Consider the following 24,160-nt stretch of genomic DNA (forward strand, 5'->3'; position numbering starts at 1 on the left):
CATGGCTCACCGCAGCCTTGACCTCCTGGGCTCAAGTGATCCTTCCACCTCAGCTTCCCAAGTAGCTGGAACTACAGGCATTCATCACCATGCCCAGCTAATTTTTTTGAAGTTTTTGTAGAGATGGTGTTTTGCCATGTTGCCAGGGCTGGTCTCAGACTTCTGGGCTCAAGTGATTCTCTCACCTCAGCCTCCCAATGTGCTGGTATCACAGGCATGAGCCACCGCACCCAGCCAACTGTTGGTTTTATTTTACTGATTGCTTTAGTGTTTATAGTATTTACCTTTAAGTTATCATAGTCTACCTTCAAGTGATATATACCACTTTACATATAGTATAAGACCTTTAGTGTGTTTCTATTGATCCTTGCTCAGCCTTTATGCTATTGTATCATGCATTTTACTTTTTCATGTGTTACAAACTCGAAAATACATTGCGATTTTTATTTAAATAGCTATCTTTTTTTTTTTTTTTTTCTGAGAGAGGGTCTCAGTCTGTCACCCAGGCTGGAGTGTTGTGGTGTGATTGTGGCTCACTGAGCCTTGACCTCTCTATGCTCAGGTGATCCCCCCACCTCAGCCTACTGAGTAGCTGGGACTACAGATGCATGGCACCATGCTTGGCTAATTTTTGTGTTTTAGGGGGAGATGGGGTTTTTCCATGTTGCCCAGGCTGGTCTCAACCTTCTGGGCTCAAGTGATCTGACTGCCTCAGCCTCCCAAAGTGCTGAAATTATAGGCATGAACCGCTTCACCTGGCCTAAGCAGTCAATTAGCTTTTAAAGAGACTTAAATAATAAGAAAAATAATAATATGTATTTACTCATGCAGTTATCATTTCCAGCGCTTTTCATTCCTGATTCTATCTGGTATCATTTTCTTTCTGTCTGAAAGACGTCCTTGAACATATCTTGTAGTACAGATCTACTGGTGATTCTTTCTGTTTTTGTATGTCTGAAAATGTCTTTCTTTCATCTTTTTTATTTGTTTGTTTTTAAGAGATAGAGTCTCTCTCTGTCACCCAGACTGGAGTTCAATGGCACAATCATAGCTCACTACAGCCTTGAACTCCTGGGTTCAAACAATCCTTTCACCTCAGCCTCCCAAAGCACTAGGATTATAGGTGTGAGCCACCATGGCCAGACTCACCTTATTTTTTGAAAGATATTGTCATGGGTATAGAATTGTAGGTTGACAGTTTTTTATTTCTTTTTAATGCTTTGAAGATATTGCTTCCCAGTCTTCTTGTTTGCATTGTTTCAGGTGAGAAATATGATGTCATCCTTCTCTTTGTTCTGTGTACATAGCATGTTCCATTTTTCCCACCGTCCGCTTTTAAAATTTTATCTTTAGCACTGGTTTTGAGCAATTTGATTATGGTATGCCTTGGTGTAATTTTCTTCATGTGCTTGGGGTCCTTTGAGCCTTCTGGCTCTGTAGGTTTCTGGTGTTCATCAAACATGGAAAAATTTTGGTGGGTATTTCTTCACACGTGCTTTTTTTTTTTTTTCTGACTCTCTCCTCTGTTTTCCTTCATGGATACAAATTATTCACAAATTAGGCTGCTTGAAGTCCCATGTTTCATTGATGCCATTTTCATTTTTGTGGAGTTTTTTTTCTCCTTGTGCTTTGTTTTCAATTGTTTCTATTGCTATGTCTTCAAGTTGACTAATATTTTCTTCTGCAATGTCTAATGTGCTATTAATTCCATTCAATGTATTTTTTATATCCTCAGAGTCTCTAACTTTTTTAACATATGGCATACTCTGAACTGTTTCTCATCAGAACACTTCTGACATCAAATGCGTGGGTTTTTTCCACATCAACAACCAGTTCTCCAACTCTCCAGACACCAACTGGGCATCCAACAGTTCAATTCAATTTGGACACTAACTATCTGGCATTGGTGTCAGACCCCACAAGTTAAGGACTTGGTCACACAAAACTGCCTCCACTTAAGACACCAATTGAAAACCCCAGACCTCCCATAATTCTGACTGATAGGCTATCAATCAGGGGTTCCCACAACCCCTTCCTCGGGTTTCATAATTTGTTAGAATGGTTCACAAAACTCTGGAAGACACTTTATTTAGCATTACTGGTTTATGATAAAGGATACAACTCAGGGATAGCTAAATGGAAGAGATGTATAGGACTAGATACGGAAGGGGCACCCTCCTAGCACGCTGATGTGTTTACCAGCCCAGAAGCCCTCCAAACCCTTCATTCAGGGGTTTTTATAGATTTTCATTATGTAGGCATGATTGATTAAGTCATTGGCTGGAAATTGATGATTACCTCAATCTCCAAACCCTTTCCCCTTTCCAGAGGCCCAGGGTGGGGCTAGCAAACAGCCCTCATCTGAAGATATCTAGCGGCCCACTGAGCATCATCTCATTAGCATAAACTCAGGGATGGTTGAAAGAGGCATATTATGAATAACAGGATGATCCTCTGACCTTGTCATTCAGGAAATTACAAGAGTTTTGTGCCAGGAACCAGGAACAAAGACCAAATATATACTTCTTCTATCACAATATCACACATAACGTTATAATGACAGTGTTAATATCGTTCATTGCTAATTCTAACATCCTTGTCAGTTTTGATTGATTGATTATTCTCCTTATTATGGGTCCTTTTTCCCTGCAAAGGCATTTCTGATAACCTTGGATTGGATCTCAGACATTGTGCATTTTACTTTATTGGTTGGTGGATATTTTTGTATTCCTATAGGTAACCTGGAGCTTTTGTTCTGGGATGCATTTGTTTCTCTATTTCTTGGCTATTGTGAATAGTGCTGTAATAAACGTGGGAGTGCAGATATTGCTTCAACATATTGATTTTATATCATTTAGATACATACCCAGTAGTGGGATTGCTGGATCATATGGTGGTTTTATTGTTAACTTTTTTAGGAACCTCCATATACGTTCTTCCATATGTAGCCTCCATAATGGCTACTCTAGTTTACATTCCCACCAACAGCCTGCAAGGGTTCCCTTTTCAACACATCTTCACCAACACTTGTTATCTTTTGCCTTTCCAATAATAGCCATTCCATCAGGTGCGAGGTGATATCTCATTGTGGTTTTGATTTGTATTTCGCTGATGATTAGTGATGTTGAGCATTTTTCTCATAGAAATATTGGCCATTCATATGTCTTCTTCTGAGCAAAGTCTATTCGGTTCTTTGCCCCCTACCTTTTGAGATAAGGCTTCACTCTGTCACCCAGGCTAGAATGCCAGTGACATGATTACATCATGGCTCACTGAAGTCTCGACCCCCTGGGCTCAAGTGGCCCTTCCACGGCAGCCTCCCAAGTAGCTGGGACTACAGGCATGAACCACTATGCCTAGCTAATTTTTTGTATTGTTTTGTAGAGACAGGATTTCACCATGTTGCCCAGACTGGTCTAGAACTCCTGGGTTCAAGCAATTCTCATGCCTCTACCTTCCAAAGTGCTGGGATTACAGGCAAGAACCACCATGGCCCCATTTTTGAATTGGATTTGCTATTGAGTCGAGTTCCCTACATATTTGGAATATTAACTCCTCAGAGATGCATGGATTGCAAATATTTTCTCCCAATCTGTAGGTTGTCTCTTCATTCTGTGAATTATTTCCATTGCTGTGCAGAAGCTTTTTAGTTTCATGTCATCCCATTTTATTTTTGCTTTCATTGCTTCTGCCTTTGAGATCCTATCCAAAAATCCAGTGTCCAGAACAGTGTCATGAAGCTTATTCCCTATGTTTTCTTCTAGTAGTTTCGTAGTTTCAGGACATTCATGTAAGCCTTTAATCTATTTTGAGTTGACTTTTGTGTCTGATGTGAGATAAAGGTCTGATTTCATTCTTCTTTATGTGAATATCCAGTTTCCCCAAGACCATTTTTTTGAAGCAACTGTCCTTTCCCTGTTGTGTGTTTTTGGCACCTTTGTAGAAAATCAGTTGGCTGTAAATACATGGATGCATTTGTTGGCTGTCTATTCTGTTGCATTTGCCTATGTGTCTGTTTTTATGCCAGTACCATGCTTTTTGGGTTACTATAGATTTATGATAAATTTTGAAGTGGTTTAGTGTGATACCTCCAGCTTTCCTCTTTTTGCTCAAGATTTCTTGGATTTTAGGAGTCTCTTTTTTTATTACCTTGTTCCTTAGATCCAGGGACAGACTGGATATTCTGGATCTTTTGTGATTCCATATAAATTTTGGGATTGTTTTTTCTATTTCTGTAAATAATGTAATTTTTTTTTTTTTTTTTTTTTTTTTTTTTTTGAGGACAGAGTCTCGCTCTGTCGCCCAGGGTAGAGTTCAGTGGTGCCATCTCAGCTCACTGCAACCTGCGCCTCATGGGTCCCAGCAATTCTCCTGCCTCAGCCTCTCAAGTAGCTGGGATTACAGGCTTGTGCCACCACGCCCAGCTAATTTATTTTTGTATTTTTAGTAGAGACAGGGTTTCACCGTGTTAACCAGGATGATCTCCATCTCCTGACCTCATGATCAACCCGCCTCGGTCTCCCAAAGTGCTGGGATTACAGGCAAAAGCCACGACCCTCGGCCATATTTTTTTCTTTTTAAAGACAGAGTCTCACTCTGTTGCACAGGCTGGAGTGTGGTGGCACAATCTCGCCTCACTGCAATCTCTGCCTCCTGGGTCGAAGTGATTCTTGTGCCTCAGCCTCTGACAAGCTGGGACTACAGATGTGCACCACAACACCCAGATAACTTTTGTATTTTTAGTAGAGATGGGGTTTAACCATGATGGCCAGGCTGGTCTCAAACTCCTGGCCTCAAGTGATCCACCCACCTCAACCTCCCAAAATGCTGGGATTACAGGCATGAGCCACCTGGCCTCCTTGGTATTTTTTGTTTTTTGAGACACAGTCTAACTCTGTTGCCCAGTTTGGAGTGCAGTGTCATGATCACGGCTCACTGCAGCCTCAATCTCCCTGGCTCAAGTGATCTCCCTGTAAGTGCCTCTCAAGTAGCTGGGACCACAGTTGTGCACCACCACACCTAACTATTTTTTTGATTTTTTCATAGACATAACGTCTTACTATATTGCCCCGGCTGGTCTTGAACTCTTGGATCAAGAGATCATTCCTCCACGGCCTCCCAAAGTGCTGGGATTACAGGCCTGAGCCACTGCACCCAGCCATCACTGGTAGTTTGATAGGGATTACACTGAACCTGTAGATTGCTTTGGTTGTATGACACATTTTATTTTCTTAGAAACAGTTTGATCCTTTCAGGTCTTGTTTTCATGATTTGTTGAGTTCTGTATCCAATGACCTGTGAATTATGAGCATTTCTAATTTAGCTGGTGAGATCAGCCACTGTTACCCACCCTGTGTGAGTGAGTGCTCAGCACCGTTTCCTACAATCCTTTCAGATGGCTCTTGCCCCAGCCTCAAGTAGTGTCTTCATACACATGCAGTGATTGATACTCTGCTGAAGACGCTGGGAGGACCCTCTGCCAGTCTCTAGGGTTCTCTGTCAGCAGCTCTCTCATCTCTGATTCTCTGTCTTATGAACTCTAGCTGTGCTGGTCTCTGTGGACTCTCAGCTCTGTCTCCTCAACTTGGGGAGTCTGCCAGGCTCTGCCTGGGTTCCCCTCCCTGAGCCGTGGGCTGGAAAATAGGTTAAGGCATGGAACCTGGAAATTCCTAGGACTTCTTATAGTAGGTAGTCAGGCAGACATGAGCAATAAGTAGTCAGGCAGACATGGGAGAGGCTCCCCACCCCCAGGAATGTCAGGTGACCATCAAATGATGGTCAGGCCATTGTTACATCGTAACAATTGGGCCAGGTGTGGTGGCTCACTCCTGTAATCCCAGCACTCTGGGAGGCCGAGACAGGCAGATCACCTCAGGTCAGGAGTTCGAGACCAGCCTGGCCAACATGGCGAAACCCCATCCCAAAATATTACAACCCAATATTTTGTAAATATACAAAAATTAGCTGGGTCTGGTTGGGCACACCTATAATCTCAGCTACTCAGGAGGCTGAGGCAGGAGAATCTCTTCAACCTGGGAGACGGAGGTTGCAGTGAGCCGAAATCGTGCCACTGCCCTCCAGCCTGAGTGACAGAGCAAGACTCTGTCTCAAAACAAAAACAAATAAAATAAAATAAAAATAAAGTAACAATTAATGGGTCTCAGTGGGCCCATGGGAAAGGCAGTCTCTTGATAGATAGAAACACGTGAAGGCAGTGATCAGCAGCTTCCCGATAAGATCTCAGGAGTTGGGCAAATGGGCAGAGTATGCACGCAGAGTAACGGAAAATGGCAGAATCAGGGGAGAAGAGACGCAATCCCCCAGAAGCATGCCAATGTATAAAAGCCCAAGTGAAAGGGTGAATGGTGCATTTGATCTCTCAAGTTGCCCAGCTGGCTTTCTTCCCAGTGTACTTTATTTCCTTCCACTCCTAATCTCAAACTTGTCTCAGTTTCTTTCTCTGCCTTATGCCTGTCCGTCAAATTCTTTATTCTGAGGAGGCAAGAATTGAGGTTGCTGTAGACCTGGACGGAGTTGCCACTGCTAACAGGCTCACCTCATTTGTATCCACTGCCCTTCATTTTCTGATGTTCACTGTTTTGAAAACTGTCATTGCATGTATTTTGTCTGGCTCTATTGTTTCAAGCAGGAGGTAAGTCTTGTCCTTGTTGCTGCACCCTGGCTGCAAGCAGAAGTGCTTTCTCCTAACTTATACACATGTACTTTACTCTTCTTTTTCTCATTTCTTGAGATAGAAGCTTAGTTGGCTCAGTAATTATTCAAACTTTTGCCTTAACTTTTTTTGGGGAGGAGATAAACCAATTTTATTTTCTATTACGTTATACAAAAATCTAGAAATAATGGATTTTTACAGAAAAACAAATGATAACAAATGACAGTGCAAAAGAAATTATTTAAATTTGCTATTTTTTCCCCATGATGTTAGGATAATCATTTCAAAGTACATGTATCTGGCTTCAGAGTAGGGTTGGTTCACTGGCTAACACCTGCCATAATACTACAGCTTTCAGTGTTTGTCTACTTTCCTGGTTCTTGACAAAACTTTTGAGGTCTTCAAGAAAAGTAATGTACTCCTGTTGCTCCAGGGCTGTGCTGAGCTCCACTAACTCATCTGAAAAGTGTTGTCCACCCCCTGGTCCACAAGGAAATCCACTAGATGGTCGTATAAGGCTCAGTCCAGGGAATCTGTGTTGAGTGTATTATTAACGTCCTTCCATTCAGACTCGCCAGTGGACTGAAAGCTAACTTCTCTGATAGAGAAAATGTCACTCTCAGCCTTCTCTTCTTGTCCAACCTCATCCTCTGGATAGTGACGGTCCAGCACAAGGGCCTTCTTGCCATCACTCTCTATAACTTCAACCACAAAATTGGGAGTGGATGTCAATTGAGGCTCCTGTTCTTCAACCTTCTGCCCTTGCCAGAGTTCCTTTTCACCATCAAATGTTGGAGGAATGCTGTGTTAATGTTGAAAGTGTCAGTAATCTTTTCCCCGGCAACTTTCCACACTAATTTAGCTTCTGTCCCATTCAATTCCAGCTCCCAACCTCCAAACATCTTAGGGAGGGTCTTATGCTTCTGGTTTTTCCTTTCCTTCTTAATTTCATCACTTAGGAAATCAACAAAAGCTTTTTCTCCTTTTGTGCGCAGACATGCTGCAGCCACGCTACAGCCACAGCCTCCAGACCGCAGGAGATGGGACTGCCCTGCACACTCTGAGCAGCCAGGAGTGCCAGGCCCGTGGCCCACGCGCCGCTGCAGGAACTGCGGGAAAGGCGAGTTGGGCGCCGCAGCGCAGAGGCCCGCCGCGGCTGAGCGCAGCATGCTTGCCACGCAGCGCAACAGAGGCGTCGTCGCGGAGAGGGCTGCAAACGGCGACCCAGGGCTAAGCTGCCTTGATAAGTTTCTAATCCCAGGAGCGACAGGAACACGGACTGTAAAAAATCCACATACATACATTTATTACTTTTAACACTGCTGGATTTGTATGATTCTTTAAATCCAAAAAAAAGATAATCAATCATGTGAAATCCTTATGATTTTTTGTTGTTGTTGTTGTTTGTTTGCGTGTGTGCCAACATAAACCTCATCATTTAAAAAGTTTCCTTAACTGGGCCGGGCGCAGTGGCTCACGCCTGTAATCCCAGCACTTTGGGAAGCTGAGGCGGGTGGATCATAGGGCAGGAGATCGAGATAATCCTGGCGAACACGGTGAAACCCCGTCTCTAGTAAAACTACAAAAAACTAGCCGAGCATGGTGGCGGGCGCCTGTAGTCCCAGCTACTTGGGAGACTGAGGCGGGAGAATGGCGTGAACCCGGGAGGCGGAGCTTGCAGTGAGCCGAGATCGGGCCACTGCACTCCAGCCTGGGCGACAGAGCGAGACTCCATCTCAAAAAAAAAAAAAAAAAAAGTTTCCTTAACTGGACAAAAATGAATGCCAGCATGCGTATTTATATGTTTTAAAACTTTTTGTTGTTGCACCTTTTAAAAATTGCTCATTCTTTCAGTGTAATAAGGTGATAGGGGAGAGAGAGACAGAAATTATAAAGAGAGGAAAGCAGATGAAAACAAGAAGGGGGAATAGAAAAGCAAGGAAAATGAGTAGCACGTGGGTGACCTTTACAGAAATGGCGTGTAACCCCTCACTATTTCTGGATCTTCAATTAAAGTTTCCATAGGATGCAATGCATGGTTGGTCATGGTCCACATGCATTCACCAACTCCACTGATCTGATCACTGCCTGTGTTAGTTACTCTATAAAATGGTAAAAACAATATGTAACAACACCATAGAAGAAAACTTAAGTGTAAATATAGCTTTTTGGTATTGTTAAAAATGAACAATGTTTGAAACCAGGGGTTCAAAGGACCATCCAGTTTTTCTCCCATTGCCATAGAAAATCTACATCCTAACTTCTCAACAGCTCTGAAATCTTGCTGCTTTTTACCCTAGAACCTGACAACATTTTGGTCTTGGTTTTCTATAGCACTAATCTGGCTGAGGTTGTTTTCTGCTTCTCTCTTTCCCAGGCAGTAGGCTTCTCTGTGCCCAGCTGGTAATGGGGCAGAGGTAGAGAGGATTGTTCTCTTTCCAAAAGGAAATTGTTCTGAAGCCAGCAAATTTTGTGTTATTTTGGTAACACTACTGCCTTTCCTGCCCCTCTCTCCAGCTTTAACCTCATTTTTCCCCTTCCTTTCCCTTCCTTTCCCTTCCTTTCCCTTCCTTTCCTTCCCCTCCCCTCCCCTCCCCTCCCCTCCCCTTCCCTTCCCTTCCCTTCCCTTGACTTTGACTCTTCTTTTTTGGTAACAGGGTTTCACTCTGTGGTCCAGATTGGAGTGCAGTGGCGTGAGCACGGTTCACTGCAGCTTCAATCTCCCAGGATCAGGTGACCTGAGTAGCTGGGACTACAGGCATCCACCACCATGCCTGGCTAATTTTTGTATTTTTTGTAGAGACAGGGTCTAACCATGTTGCCCAGGCTGGTCTGGAACTCTTGGGCTTAAGCCATCCTCCAACCTTGGTCTCCCAAAAGGCTGAGATTACAAGCATAAGTCACCAAAATACTTTAATAATTATTAAAAACTGTGCACTGCTCTAATCTCATAAAAGCAATAATGTATATGGGACTTCCCAAATTACAAAGGGCTTTCAGGTAGATTCTCATTTGTCCTCTGTGATAACGCTCTGGGAAGTGGTATTGATCACTCTCATGTCACAGATGATAGAGCAGCTGCTCAGGAGGCTGGACATATTGCCCAGGTTCTTGTAGGAAGTAGGGGTACCTTTAGCTAGATCTTCTCTCCAGAGCCACACCCTTTCTTCTAACATATGCCTAAAAGCTATTTTATCTGTTTACAGAAAAGAAAACTACATTTCACTTTTCAGTTCTAATGAATATGATTATATTCGTATTCATAAGCTTTAAAAAAGAGAAAAGGAAATGTGAGCCAGGCCTGGTGGCTCATGTCTGGAATCCCAGGACTTTGGGTGGGGCAGGTGGATTGCTTGAGCCCAGGAGATCAGCCTGGGCAACATAGTGAGAGTTCATCTCTACCAAAAAAAAATTTCGCTAGGCATGATGGCATGCATCTGTGGTCCCAGCTACTTGGGAGGCTGAGCCAGGAGGATTGCTTGAGCCCAGTAGGTTCTAGGCGCCATAAGCTAAGATGGTGCCACCACACTCCATTCTGGGTGACTAAGACTCTGTCTCAAAAAATAAAAATAAATGAAAAGTGAAGAAAGGAAATGTATTGCTATCATTCAAGGCAGTGAGTTATGTGGGTAGGGTAAACTCTAGAAATCAGTTAGTTATTCTAGATCAGCAGTCCCCAAACTTTTTGGCACCAGGGACCAGTTTTATGAAAGATAATTTTTCCATGGACAGGGACTGGGGGGAATGGTTTCAGGATGATTCAAGCACATTACATTTATTGTGTGCTTTATTTTCATGATTATTAATACACTGTAATGAGTAATGAAATAATTATACAACTCAACATAAAGTAAAATCAGTGACAGCCCTGAACTTGTTTTCCTGCAACTAGACCGTCCTATCTAGGGGTGATAGGAGACAGTGGCAGATCATCAGGCATTAGATTCTCATAAGAAGAACCTGCACAGTTCACAATAGAGTTGGTGCTCCTATGAGAATCTAATGCCACCACCGATCTGACAGCAGGCAGAGCCCAGGTGGTAATGCTGGCTTACCCAATGCTAACCTCCTGCTATGTTGCCTGCTTCCTAACAGGCAACAAGTACTGGTCTGCAGACCAGGGGTGGGGACCCCTGCTCTGGATTGTCTCATTCCTTTGCTTTACCTCTTTGTACCCTGCCATGGTGGGATTAATGACATTTTAGTTTGTGAAGGGTTTTCTATCACAGGGTGGGCAAGGCAGCAGATATTGCAAATTTGCTGGGATTGCTACTTTATTGGTGGTTCTGGCACGAGGTTTGAAAGCAACCAGTTTAACAAAGCTAACTGACTTCCTCTGATTTTTTTCAAATTTCAGCTATTTGCGGTAGTTGTCTTTTCTTTTCTTTTCTTTTCTTTTTTTTTTTTTTTTTTTGAGATGGAGTTTTGTTCTTTCGCCCAGGCTAGAGTGGCACGATCTCAGCTCACTGCAACCTCCACCCCTCGAGTTCAAGCAATTCTCCTGCCTCAGTCTCCCGAGTAGCTGGGGTTATAGGCGCCCACCACCACACCCGGCTAATTTTTGTATTTTTAGTAGAGACAGGGTCTTGCTATGTTGGCCAGGCTGGTCTCGAACTCCTGACTTTGTGATCCACCCGCCTTGGCCTCCCAAAGTGCTACGATTACAGGCATGAGCCACCATTCCTGGCCAGTCTTCATCCAGAATCAAAAAACTGAAGGTTGTTATTCTGTTGCTGGAGAAAAGAAGGGACATCACCTGCATTGACTGATACAGTGTACTTCTTCCTTTACTCTGTTTCTATCTTCCACAACTGCCAAAGCCAAGGGCTGCCATCCCGTTTTCACAGGACATAGAAACACCAAAAGCCTACGATTGTGCTGTTGTGGAAATAGCCAGCTTTTAGGTGAATCACTTTATTGACAAGAAAAGAAACTAAAAAAGATTTTGTGCATTTGAAGAATGAAGAGTTTGTAATAATCATATTCCAAAGCTATATCTCTTCTAATGTGAAAACTCAGCAGAAAGCTGCAACAGAAACTTGGAGATAATAGGCTAGGGAACTGCTCAGTAGCATCAGATCCCAGCAAGTAGGCTACCTTGATGGGATTTACTTTATTAAATAGATAATAAAGAAATGTATTCAGTGCATGTGTTACTTGGCATTGACTACATCTGAAGCTCTAATTGCAGCAAAGGGATCTGAGCATGCGAGAAGAGTGCTCTGAATCCACAGCTATTGTGTTCTCCAGAGAGCTTTTTTCTTTTTTTCTTTTGAGACAGGATCTCTCGCTCTGTTACCCAGGCACGATCATAGCTCACTGCAGCCTTGACCTGCTGGGCTCAAGCGGTTTTCCCACCTCAGTCTCCCGAGTACCTAGGACTACAGGCATATGCCACCAAACCTGGCTAATTTTTTATTTTTGTAGAGACGAGACCTCCCTCTGTTGCCCAGGCTAGTCTCGAACTCCTGGGCTCACGAAATCCTCCTACCTCAGCCTCCTAAAGTGCTGGGATTACAGGGATGAGCCACCACGCCCAGCTAATGTTTGCATTTTTTGAAGAGATGGAGGTCTTGCTATGTTGCCCAGGCTGTTCTCAAACTCCTGGTCTCAAGTGATCCTCCTGCCTCAGCCTCCCAAAGTGCTGGGATTACAGGTATGAGCCACTGCACCATGCTCCAGAGAGCTTTTTGAGGAAAGAAGAGACATCTTTAATTTCTCATTGGAATGCTGTGATGTTTCTCATTTTTCACTCTTCTAAAAACATTCCTTCTGCTCTCTGCCCCCACTTTTCCTCCAACAGTCTCTTCTTGTAGGATTTGTGCAAAGTATGTCTGGTTGTTTTTTTTAAGTTAGAATTTTATGAGTATTCTCAAGAAATTAGGAGTTATTTTGGAAGCACAATTTGAAAAACTACAGCTGTCACTTAATAATTTCACTGCAAGTATAGCTCCAAAAAGTAATACTTGCACTCTTAAAGCATTTAGATGAACACATTAGAGATAAAAGAACAATTCACATCCCAGAGCTCTGTAATGTCCTAAAAATGGTGCTTTATGTGTGATAGACATCATTCTCAAATGTCACAGAATCCTTCCTTGGTCTGACGATTGCATTTCCCAGGTGTCTTTTTCTTTTCTTTTCTTTTTCTTTTTTCTTTTCTTTTCTTTTTCTTTTTCTTTTTTTTCTTTTTTTTTTTTTTTTTTGAGACGGAGTTTTGCTCTTGCTTCTCAGGCTGGAGTGCAATGGTGCGATCTTGGCTCACTGGACCTCTGCCTCCTGGGTTCAAGCAATTCTCCTGCCTCAGCCTACCGAGTAGCTGGGATTACAGGCATGCGCCACCACACCCGGCTAATTTTTATATTTTTAGTAGAGACAGGGTTTCACCATATTGGCCGGGCTGGTCTTGAACTCCTGACCTCAGGTGATCCCCCCACCTCGGACTTCCAAAGTGCTGGGATTACAGGCATGACCCACTGCACCCTGTGGCCCGGGGTCTTTTTCATAACATCTTACCCTCAGGAAAAGAGGCTCACTTGGGTTCTGGTCAGAACCCTCCTCCTAGCCTCCATTCTGGCCTTAACCTCATTCTCTACAGCTATAAAAGTAATGAGTTGAATAATACTCTGAACAGAGAGTTCCTGCAGCTCTGAGTTTTCATGGTTCCAAGAGCACAAATGAAATAAGAGCATCACCTAAATGTTATAGGAACGTGACACTTGACTGTTGTCTAGCCTGTGTGTGTGCATTCATGTTTTAGCATTCTGGGAAGATGAGAATTACCGTGAATGTACTTCCAAGCAATGACAAACAATAAAACTGGGTGCAATATAGCTGACCATCTCTACGGCAACCTCTGTTGACCTGTGTATGCATGTTTTACTAATTTGGTACACCCCGCTTTAAAATATAAATGATCTTATGTTGATAATCATGCATTTGTGGCCATCAGTTATTTGTGACCATGACAACTCTGCTATTGTTTTTGCTCTGGAATCTTAAAAAAAAGCTGTGGAGGAGTCTGGGGGAGAAGACACCAGGAGAGAGATGCCTCATTTTAATCTTCTCTGGAACAAACAGGTAATAACTTCTGAAAAAGATGACTTCAGTATCTACTTCCTCCCACCACCCCCATGAGCTCTTCATGGTGATGTAGAAATACCTGAGTTAGCCCTGTCCTTTAAGAACTGACATTAGGCTGGCACTTCTGTTCTGTCACCCAGGTGGGAGCACAGGGGCACAATCACAGCTCACTGCAGCCTCCATCTCCCAGGCTTAAAGGATCCTCCCACCTCAGCCTCCTGAGTTCCATCTCCCAGGCTTAAAGGATCCTCCCACCTCCGCCTCCTGAGTAGCTGGGACTACAAGCATGCACCACCTTCCCTGGGCAATTTTAGAACATTCTGTAGAGACAGAGTCTCACTACTTTGCCCAGGCTGGTCTTGAACTCTTGGGCTCAGTTTTCCCACTTTCACCTCCCAAAATGCTAGAATTGCAGGCATGAGCCACTGCACCCGACCACCTTCTGTATTTGAAAGAGTCTGGGGGAATCTTTTTGGTGAGAGGCTCCGTTGTCTTATACTTATTTGGGGCAACTCTTTGAGGGCCTCGATTGCTAATGTCTCGTCATGGTAATTTAAGAACTGCTATGAAGCATCTTCAACAGCAGTTTAATCATCATTAAACCAGATGACCATGCAAACTCTGACATGGCAAATCTGAGGCGTCCTGAGGTCACAACTAGGACAGTGATTTAGTCTATGGCTGGGTGCCATGACTCATGACTGTAATCCTGACGATTTGGGAGACCAAGGTGGGTGGATCGCTTGAGGCTGGGAGTTCAAGAACAGCCTTGCTATATTAGCAAGACTCCATCTCTACAAATAATGGTTTTAAAAATTAGGCAGGTGTGGTGACACTTGCCTGTGGTCCCAGCTACTCAGGAGGCTGAGGTGGGAGAATTAGTGCTTGAGCCCAGGAGGTTAAGACTGCAGGAGACAAAGTTGCGCCACTGCACTCCAGCCTGGGTGACAGAGCAGGACTCTGTCTCTTAAAAAAACAGATTCAGCCACAACATCTGCAAGGCACTAGCATTTGAGAAGTCGCTTCTCTCCATGGTCTTGTATTGGTTTTCATCCCGGTATTAGAAATGCATCAGTACTCCCTTGGGAAGTAGCAAGCGTCACTGGCAACTACCCCCATGTGCTGTGAAAATGCACATTTTAAGAAAGAGCTAGACAGGGCCCGAGTCACTCCGTGGCCCATGGGCTGTGATAAAGGTGTCATGGTGGCCACAGGAAGCACAATTGTTTTCTCCTTGTTCATTGCAGAGGACTGGAGGTTGAAGGCGTGACTTATGCTGTTGTCCCAGAAGCTGGCGCTTTCTCAGGGGTTCTTTTCTTCTGATACCTGAACAACCACGCAGAAAATGCAAATTGGTTACTCTCCAAAACTATCGTGAAAAAACAATGCTTTGGGCTTGAATGCTCTATCACGGTTTTCATGTCATCAAGAAACCCTAGGCCAAGCTTGTGCAACCCTTGGCCGGCAGGCCGCATGTGACCCAGGACAGCTTTAAGTGCAGCCCAATACAAATGTGTAAACTTTCTTAAAACATTATGAGACTGTTTGCATTTTTTAACCTCATCAGCTATCATTAGTGTTAGTGTATTTCATGTGTGGCCCAAGACAATTCTTCCAGTGTGGCCCAGGGAAGCCAAACCATCCCTACCTAGGCTTTTCCATTTTAGCCCTTCCACATTTCCCAGAGCAGGACAGTCTGTCACACCAGTCTCAATGGCCAGCAGGACTTTTCCTCACAGACTGAGAGCTGTGGTCGCTAAAGTGTTCAAAAGTGATGTTAACATATTCAAGACTCTTTCTTAGGGCTTGAGGGTTACAGCAAACATCTCTGCCATCTGTCTGCCTGCTTTCCTGCTGTTTCTGTTACTCCTGAAATTCTGACATCATATTCCATGGTCAAAGCAACTGACTTCTGTGGCTACTAGAAGTTTCTTTTTCTTTTTTTTCTTTTCTCTTTTCTTCTCTCTTTTTTTTCTTTTTTTTTCTGGTAAGGCGGGGTTTCATCATGTTGCCCAGGTTTGTCTCAAACTCCTGAACTCCCGAAATCCACCCACCTTGGCCTCCCAAAGTTCTAGGGTTACCAGTGTGGGCCACTGAGCTTGGGCCGCTACTAGAACTTTCTTCCTGCTTTTCCCACTCTGCATTTCGTGCTGCTATTGATGAAACTCAGCTTCTTATTTCTAGGCACTCTCAGAGTAAGAATCCATAGGAGGCTTTGATTTTCAGAGCATATAACCCCATTTTTCCTCTGGTTCTGATGTATTTTTCTGTGCCATTGTTACTGTGGTTATACCCAGAGAAGTAGCATTACGTTTGCATTTGTAAAAATTCCTACTTTTCCCCACAAAAGGATTTCACCATGGTTGGCTATTTTAACAGACAACGTGTAATACGTACCATACCTTTGTTTTCTGAGCCCTTGAAAATAATTTTCTGCTATATTGTTCTTCCCAGCTACAGTTTTTGGAAGTACAGCAGAATAACTTTCTACTCTTTTGAAGGTCATAATAATAAAACAAAACACACCCTTTTCTATCATCACCCGAAAAGCTTTAATGCATACAACAAAGATTGTGACATGATCAGGGAATAGTTTGTAATATGGAAAGGATGGCTTTGTTTTTTGGCAAAAAGCTGGAACATGAACACCTACAGCACAACAGGATTGTCACCTTCCTTCCCTCCCTCCCTCCCTCCCTCCCTTCCTCCCCTTCCTTCCCTCCTTCCCTCCTTCCTCTCTCTTTCTCTTTCTCTCTTCTCCCCTCCCTCCCCAGGCTAGAGTGCAGTGGCACGGTCTCAGCTCACTGCAACCTCTGCTCCAGGGTTCAAACAGTTCTCCTGCCTCAGCCTTCAGAGTAGCTGAGACTGAAGGTGTGTGTTATCACAACCAGCTAATTTTTGTATTTTTAACATAGACAGGGTTTCACCATATTGGCCAGGCAGGTCTCAAACTCCTGACCTCAGGTGATCCACCCATTTAGGTCTCCCAAAGTGCTGGGATTATAGGCGTGAGCCATTGCGCCCTGCCTTGACAGGCTTTCTTAATGTGAAACAGTTTAAATTACTTTCAACTTTAGTGTTAAATGGATTTTTTTGGCTTTCAAATTCTTTGAAAAATTAATAATCCAAGTGTGGCATAAGTGGCATTATTTTAGCAGTTAGATGAATGAGCTACCAGATCCCAGTATTTCCCACTTTACCAAATAAAAGGGCATCCTGTGGAATTCTGCTAAACCAAGACAGGCCTTTCTATTGAGCAATAGTGACAAAGGTGTCTAAATATGTGAAATAGTGGCATTTAAAATTTTTAATAATATTATACTAGAAAGATGGTCCCTCTACATTGCCCAGCCTGGTCTTGAACTCCTGGCCTCAAGTGATCCTTCAGCCTTGGCCTCTCAAAACGCTGGGATTATAAGTGTAAGCCACCATGACTGATGGTGGCATTTTTGTCTTCTTCAAGGAAAACATTAAAAGATGAGTTGGATAACTTTGTGAAAATTTTTGTTTCTTAATGACTATTTTGAAAGTATTTTAGAGAGAGATTGAATGACTTTCTGTGAAATGCCAAGACCGGCTACTGTGACAGATGAGAGGCCTCTAAGGAAAGTCAGGAAAGCAGATGGAAACCTGCGGGATTACAACCCTCATCTTCCGGGCATTAATCAAATCTGCAGTGAATATGATTTACATTATTAGCGTGAGAGTGCAGTTGCAACATTTTTTTTTTTTTTTTTTTTTTTTTTGAGACGGAGTCTCGCTCTGTCGCCCAGGCTGGAGTGCAGTGGCCGGATCTCAGCTCACTGCAAGCTCCGCCTCCCGGGTTTACGCCATTCTCCTGCCTCAGCCTCCCGAGCAGCTGGGACTACAGGCGCCCGCCACCTCGCCTGGCTAGTTTTTGTATTTTTTTAGTAGAGACGGGGTTTCACCGTGTTAGCCAGGGTGGTCTCGATCTCCTGACCTCGTGATCCGCCCGTCTCGGCCTCCCAAAGTGCTGGGATTACAGGCTTGAGCCACCGCGCCCGGCCGCAACATTTTTATAAATGTTTAGGCTGGACTTCTGAACATTTATATTTCATTAAGTAGTACAGTATATTAAAATGATTTGGCCAGGCATAGAGGCTTACACCTATAATTTCAGCACTTTTCGAGGCTGAGGCTGGTGGATTGCTTGAGCCTAGGAGTTTGAGACCAGCCTGGGCAACATGGTGAAACCCCATCTCTGCTAAAAATATAAAAATTAGTCAAGTGTGGTGGTCCATGCCTGTAGTTCCAGCTACTCAGGAGGCTGAGCTGGGAGAATCACTTGAGCCAGGGAGGTTGAGTCTACAGTGAGCCGAGATTGTGCCCCTTCACTGCAGCCATTGAAAAGAGCTAGACCTCATTTTAATATTTCCTTATAAATTGCATTTTTAGGATCAATTCTGCATATTACAATTGCTCCAAACATTTTCTTGGGGAAAATGGTGTGAGGTGTGTTATACGGCTTCTGTACTTCCATGTATAGACCTATATTGCTAAGTGTATATTTTCTGAAAGTCTGTGGTTCCCAGAAATCTTGTGTTAGGAAAGCATTTGTGCTCCATTTCTTCTTTATTTTTGCTTATGGAATTAGGATTTTCTCGCCACAAGTAACAGAATATTTGACCTGCAGTGTCCAAGATAATAGAAGTTTGTTTTTTTCAACATCAAGAAGTCCAGTGTTGTTTTAACGGCTCAACAATGTCGAGCTTCTGGGCCAATTTTGTAAGGATTTTCTTAGCTTATACCTGGTGCCTGAGAGCTTTGGTACTGGATTCCCAATGACAATGTCCAATGCAGCAACAGTGGAGTGAAGATTTATCCAGAAGAAGAGTTTATCCCAAAAATGCCCTGGCAGACACTTTCCTGTGTGTCTCATTGGCCGTGATTGGGTCACATGCCCATGCCCTAACAGTTACTGGTTAGCTTGCAAAGTGAGTCTCTGTTGCTTAAAACTTTTGTAATAGAAAGATAGCCGCACCAGTAAGGAAGAAAGGAGAGGAAAGGGCTTCATAAGAAACCCACTCTCCCATCTCATACTCTCATTAGACCACGTTATTTTTGGGATTAGGAGAGTGATTATGCACTATTGCATAATCAATGGTTCAAATGCAGATTTCTCTCCATCAAAGGGCATCTTTTTACTCTCACAGAGATAAGAAATGCTGCATATAAGTGATGTACTGAGAGAAAAATGAGAAAAAGCATGTGTCATTTATAAAATGAATACCAGCATGCTAGAAAGCATTTCTAGGAAAGTAGTGGTATAACTTTGTGCCTATGCTTCTGAGAGAGTATGTTCCGCGTTGAGTAAACTCACGTTTGCTTTTCTCCTTTCCTTCCTGTTTACCTGGGTGCCCCATACCGTTCTGTCTAGTAGTGGCCTCTGCATACCTCTGGTAGGACACACTCTCACTTGAGTTGTAGACACGGCCCTTCCTAAAGAGGCTTTCCCCCACTGAGTCCACTGCACACACCCATTACCTTCTGGTAGCATCTGTGGGTGGCAGGGGCACTGGACATTAGTTGAAGCATGTCTCATGTCATTTCCCCCAGAGAGATATCCATTTGTGTAGAATAAAACTATTTCACCAATCCTTTCAGAGAAAGGGGTTCTGGGCTGGGAGAGACAGGAAGTCTCTGGGGGCTCCAGTCCTTCAACTCATTCATGACATCACAGGAAATAAGATTATGCCTGTTATGTCTCCTCCAGAGATGAAGTCGGGTGAGTCTTCGTCAACTAGTCTCTGGATCAGTCTTCAAAATGTTGGAAAACTTCTTTCTTGCTATTAGACTCTACCTTTCTTGCCTCCTATAGCCATAGCTAGTTTCCCAATGAGCAAGTTTGTGCTGAATTATAAATCATTTAGAATAGATAAATATAGAGTAGTGGAAGATTTTTTTATAAAACGCAAGCTCCACTTAATCACCTTGCAGGCTCAGGTGGCTTGGGCCCCTGCCTGAGGCACCTGGTGGGACAGCACTCACCACTGGGGCTTCTCTCCTGGTATCTCATCTTGCAAGGTTGAATTTCCCAACAGGTGTGCTATGCATTCCTCCTGAGCCAGCTGTTTTTATGCCAAATTTATTTATGGTACTGCCGTTTGTCATTATAATTATGTAGTATAATGAAATATTCTAAAAACGAATGAAATATTTTAAAGGAGTTAGTGTGACTATAGAACAATAGCAAAAAATGAAAATCACTGCCAAATTAGCTGTAAGCAAGACAACTGTAAATAGTGTGGGTTTTTGTTTTGTTTTGTTTTGGAGTAGAAGGATCATGCACAAAGATAGCTTTCATGGGTCTTAAGTTCTTGCCTCATTCTATAGTAACCAAAACCTCGAAGTTTTAGATGATCATTAAGAGTTGTTTTTTGCCAAAAAAAAAAAAAAAAAGTCTCTGTTGCCTGTAGAACTAGACTCAAAAGCAAGAGTTTTAGCTCTACATCTAAAGCTTGGAAATTAATATATATTTCCATTTTTTTTAAATTAAAATAAACTGGTTAAAAAGCACTTTTTGAACTGTTTTCTTCTTTAACTGATATTTTTAAATTAAATTTTAAAAGTTGAGAGTTTTTGCTGTGTCCCTTTCTTTATACCTGGCGTTTTTCTGTTTGAGATGCCTTGGGATCTGGCAGCAAATGCTAGACAAGATGCTCCATGGCTGAACTGTGTGGAGACCAGCCCCTGTCTTCCAGTCCATTGCAGAGAAGGCAGGTCCAGGTGTGGGGGGGAGCAGATGATGTGTTCTACGGATCCTGGATACCATGACAAGCCTGGGTCAACTGGTAGGCCCAGCAGGAACACCCAGTCCTACTCTGTTCAGTTCAAGGCCTGGAGCACTTCATCACCTGCAGAGATGCCAGTGTGTCCCCATGCTTGCTCTGACCAGAAACTCAGCCAGTCCTGCTTAGGCTTAGGATTTCAGAAATGGAGCTCTCTCATCCAGCAAATCAAAGGCTGACCTGTTTTGGAAAAGATACAAAAGGGCTTTTAGTTTGTAAACAAATTTTTCTTCTCTGAAACTCTCTGTATAATTATGAACATTTCCTATTTGTAAGTTCTCCTAACAGTGCGAATTTAGTTTTGTTTCCTTTTGATTTTTTTTTTTTTTTTTTTTTTTGAGACGGAGTCTCGCTCTGTCGCCCAGGCTGGAGTGCAGTGGCCGGATCTCAGCTCACTGCAAGCTCCGCCTCCCGGGTTCCCGCCATTCTCCTGCCTCAGCCTCCCGAGTAGCTGGGACTACAGGCGCTCGCCACCTCGCCCGGCTAGTTTTTTGTATTTTTTTAGTAGAGACGGGGTTTCACCGTGTTAGCCAGGATGGTCTCGATCTCCCGACCTCGTGATCTGCCCGTCTCGGCCTCCCAAAGTGCTGGGATTACAGGCTTGAGCCACCGCGCCCGGCCTCCTTTTGATTTTTAAAAGCTCCCGTATACCCAGTTCCTATACCATTTGTCCCTATGCATGCCGGCATGTGTACACCAACATGCACTTTACATGTCTGCCATTTATACTCAGTCTAAAACTAACTGATTTTAACCTGACACCAAACTTTTCAAACTCTACTATGAATTATTACACAATTTTATAAATATATTTCTATTATATATACATTCTGGCTAACAATATAACTTTAAATAAGTCCCTGCAAACCACAGTTTTCGTACAATTCAGTCAAACTGAAGGTAAATGCTACAATGCTGTTGGGAAGGATGTGTTCAGTGCTGTGTGTATCAGTGTTGGGGGCCTTTGAAGATGAAGGGTGGTAACACTGTTTCCTGACAACACTCACTACTCTAATGAAAAAGAGACATTATTACAGTGATTTCTGCCTAACTGGATGTTATATACTTGGCCCCTCCAAGCAGTGACATTTGCTTTTCACATCAATGATCCAAGTTCAAATCGTATTTTCTGCGTGACAAGAGTAGGCTGTCATGGGTGAAATGAAACTTGTCAGTTTCAGACACAAGAGCAAGTGCTCATTTTTAACGCTGACACTGTCAGAATTAAGATTGTCATTTCTGCGAATGAGAATGAAAATAAATATATAATTAAATCTATCAAATATGTGTTGGTTGTTAAACTTGTGTGACCAGTTTAGAGATATTTTATTTTTGGGACACTAGTGTGTAACAGCAATGAGAGGTGGCCGATCCTTCACTAGAGTTCTCATTCCTCAAAAGAGCTTCCACAGTGACTGGGACTTAGGCTGTAAACAGCTGGCTCTTACCAAGCTTTGTGGTCTAAAGGAGTAATGATTTAGAGTCCTCATAACTTTATTTTTTTCAAGCCATCCCTAACTTATCTACTTGATATATACACGACAATATAAAAATTTTAAAAAACTATAGAAATAACTGTAATTTTAAATAGGTATATTTAATTTATATATTTTAAAATATATGCAACTTTGCAAAATCTGAATTTAGAGGGTTTTCAATTTTTTCTTTACTTTTTTTTTTTTTTTTGAGATGGAGTCTTGCTCTGTTGCCCAGACTGGAGTGCAATGGTGTGATCTCAGCTCACTGTAACCTCCGCCTGTTGAGTTCAAACGATTCTCCTGCCTCAGCCTCCAGCGTATCTGGGATTACAGGCATGCGCCACCATGCCTGGCTAATTTTTGCATTTGTAGTAGAGATGGGGTTTCACCACGTTGGTCAGGCTGGTGTCAAACTCCTGACCTCGTGATCCGCCCACCTCAGCCTCCCAAAGTGCTGGGATTACAGGTGTGAACCACCGCACTCGGCCAGGGTTTTCAATTAATAAAGTATATGTATGGAGGAGTGAAGCATGACATTAATGAATGAGTCTTTACTGAGTGCTGTTTTCTGATAGAAAACATTTATATCTTTTATTGGGTTTTAATATAATTTGAGTGTTATTAATAGTTCCTAGGATGCTGTGGGGAAAAGAAAGAGAGATCAGACTGTGACTGTGTCTATATAGAATAAAGTTGACATAAGAGACTCCATTTTGTTCTGTATTTGAGATGCTGCTAGTCTGTAACCCTATCCCCAACCCTGTCCTTGTAAGAAACATGTGCTGTGGTGACTCAAGGTTTAAAGGATTTGGGGCTGTGCAGGGTGTGCTTTGTTAAACAAGTGGCTGAAGGCAGCTTGCTGGTTAAAAGTCACCACCATTATCTTAATCTCAAGTACTCAGGGACACATACACTGCGGAAGGTCCCAGGAACCTCTGTCTAGGAAAGCTAGGTATTGTCCAAGGTTTCTCCCCATGAAACATGTCTGAAATATGGCCTCGTGGGAAAGGAAAGACTTGATCGTCCCCCATCCTGACACCCGTGAAGGGTCTGTGCTGAGGAGGATTAGTATAAGAGGAAAGAAGGCCTCTGGGCAGTTGAGATAGAGAAAGGCATCTGTCCCTTGCCTGTCCCTGGGCAATGGAACTTCTCGGTGTAAAACCCGATTGTATGTTCTATTTACTGAGATAGGAGAAAATCGCCTTAGGGCTGAAGGTGGGACGTGCTAGCGGCAATGCTGCTCTTTATGCACTAAAAAGGTTTATGGAGATGTTTACATATGCATATCAAGGCACAGCACTTTTCCTTAAACTTATTTATGTCACAGAGATCTTTATTCATATGTTTCTGCTGACCTTCTCCCTATGATGATCCTATTGTCCTGCCACTTCCCCTTTTCCGAGATGGTAAAGATAATGATCAATAAATACTGAGGGAACTCAGAGACCGGTGCCGGCGCGGGTCCTCTGTATGCTGAGCGCCAGTCCCCTGGGCCCATTTTTTCTTTCTCGATACTTTGTCTCTGTGTCTCATTTCTTTTCTCAAGTCTCATGTTCCACCTAATGAGAAACGCCCACAGGTGTGCAGGGGCAGGCCACCCCTTCAGATGCTAATTATACTTTCAAGCAGTCACAAAAGGATAGGGGACCTTCAATCTTCAGTGGTTCATTTATTCATCATTAAGTATGTACTGAGTGCCAGCTATGCGCATGCTCTCTTCTAGGTTCCCGGAATACAGTAGTGAGCAAAACAAAGTCTTGCCCTCAGGGACTTTATATTCCGGTGTGTTTGGCAAGGAGACAGGAACAAACAAGTCAACGTACATGTGATGCTAGTAAATGCTCTGAAGTAAAATAGAGCGGATGAAGAGGACAATGAGTGCCAGGGTAGGAGTGGCCATTCTAGTATTCTATATATGGTGGCCAGCAAAGACCTCATTAATACCATGACATTGGAGGAGAGACCTGGAAAAACTGAGAGGCCAGCTATGCAGATAAGTTGAGGAAGAGTGTTCCAGAAAGGGAAGTCAGAACCTGCACAGGCCCTGAGGCATTATGTGCTCAGCAAATTCAAGGTACCCCATGAAGGGCCATGGCTTCAGCGTTGTGAATGAAGGG

The 24,160-nt window shown here is 43.2% G+C and overlaps 1 pseudogene; it reads right to left on the minus strand.

The window, feature by feature from the left end:
* Positions 1–6,071: 6,071 nt before the first annotated feature.
* Positions 6,072–8,199, minus strand: LOC110742025 (annotated as a pseudogene).
* Between the last annotated feature and the right edge of the window lie 15,961 nt (positions 8,200–24,160).

The sequence above is a fragment of the Papio anubis genome, chromosome 18 (assembly GCF_008728515.1).
Source record: "Papio anubis isolate 15944 chromosome 18, Panubis1.0, whole genome shotgun sequence".
NCBI classification, from domain to species: domain Eukaryota; kingdom Metazoa; phylum Chordata; class Mammalia; order Primates; family Cercopithecidae; genus Papio; species Papio anubis.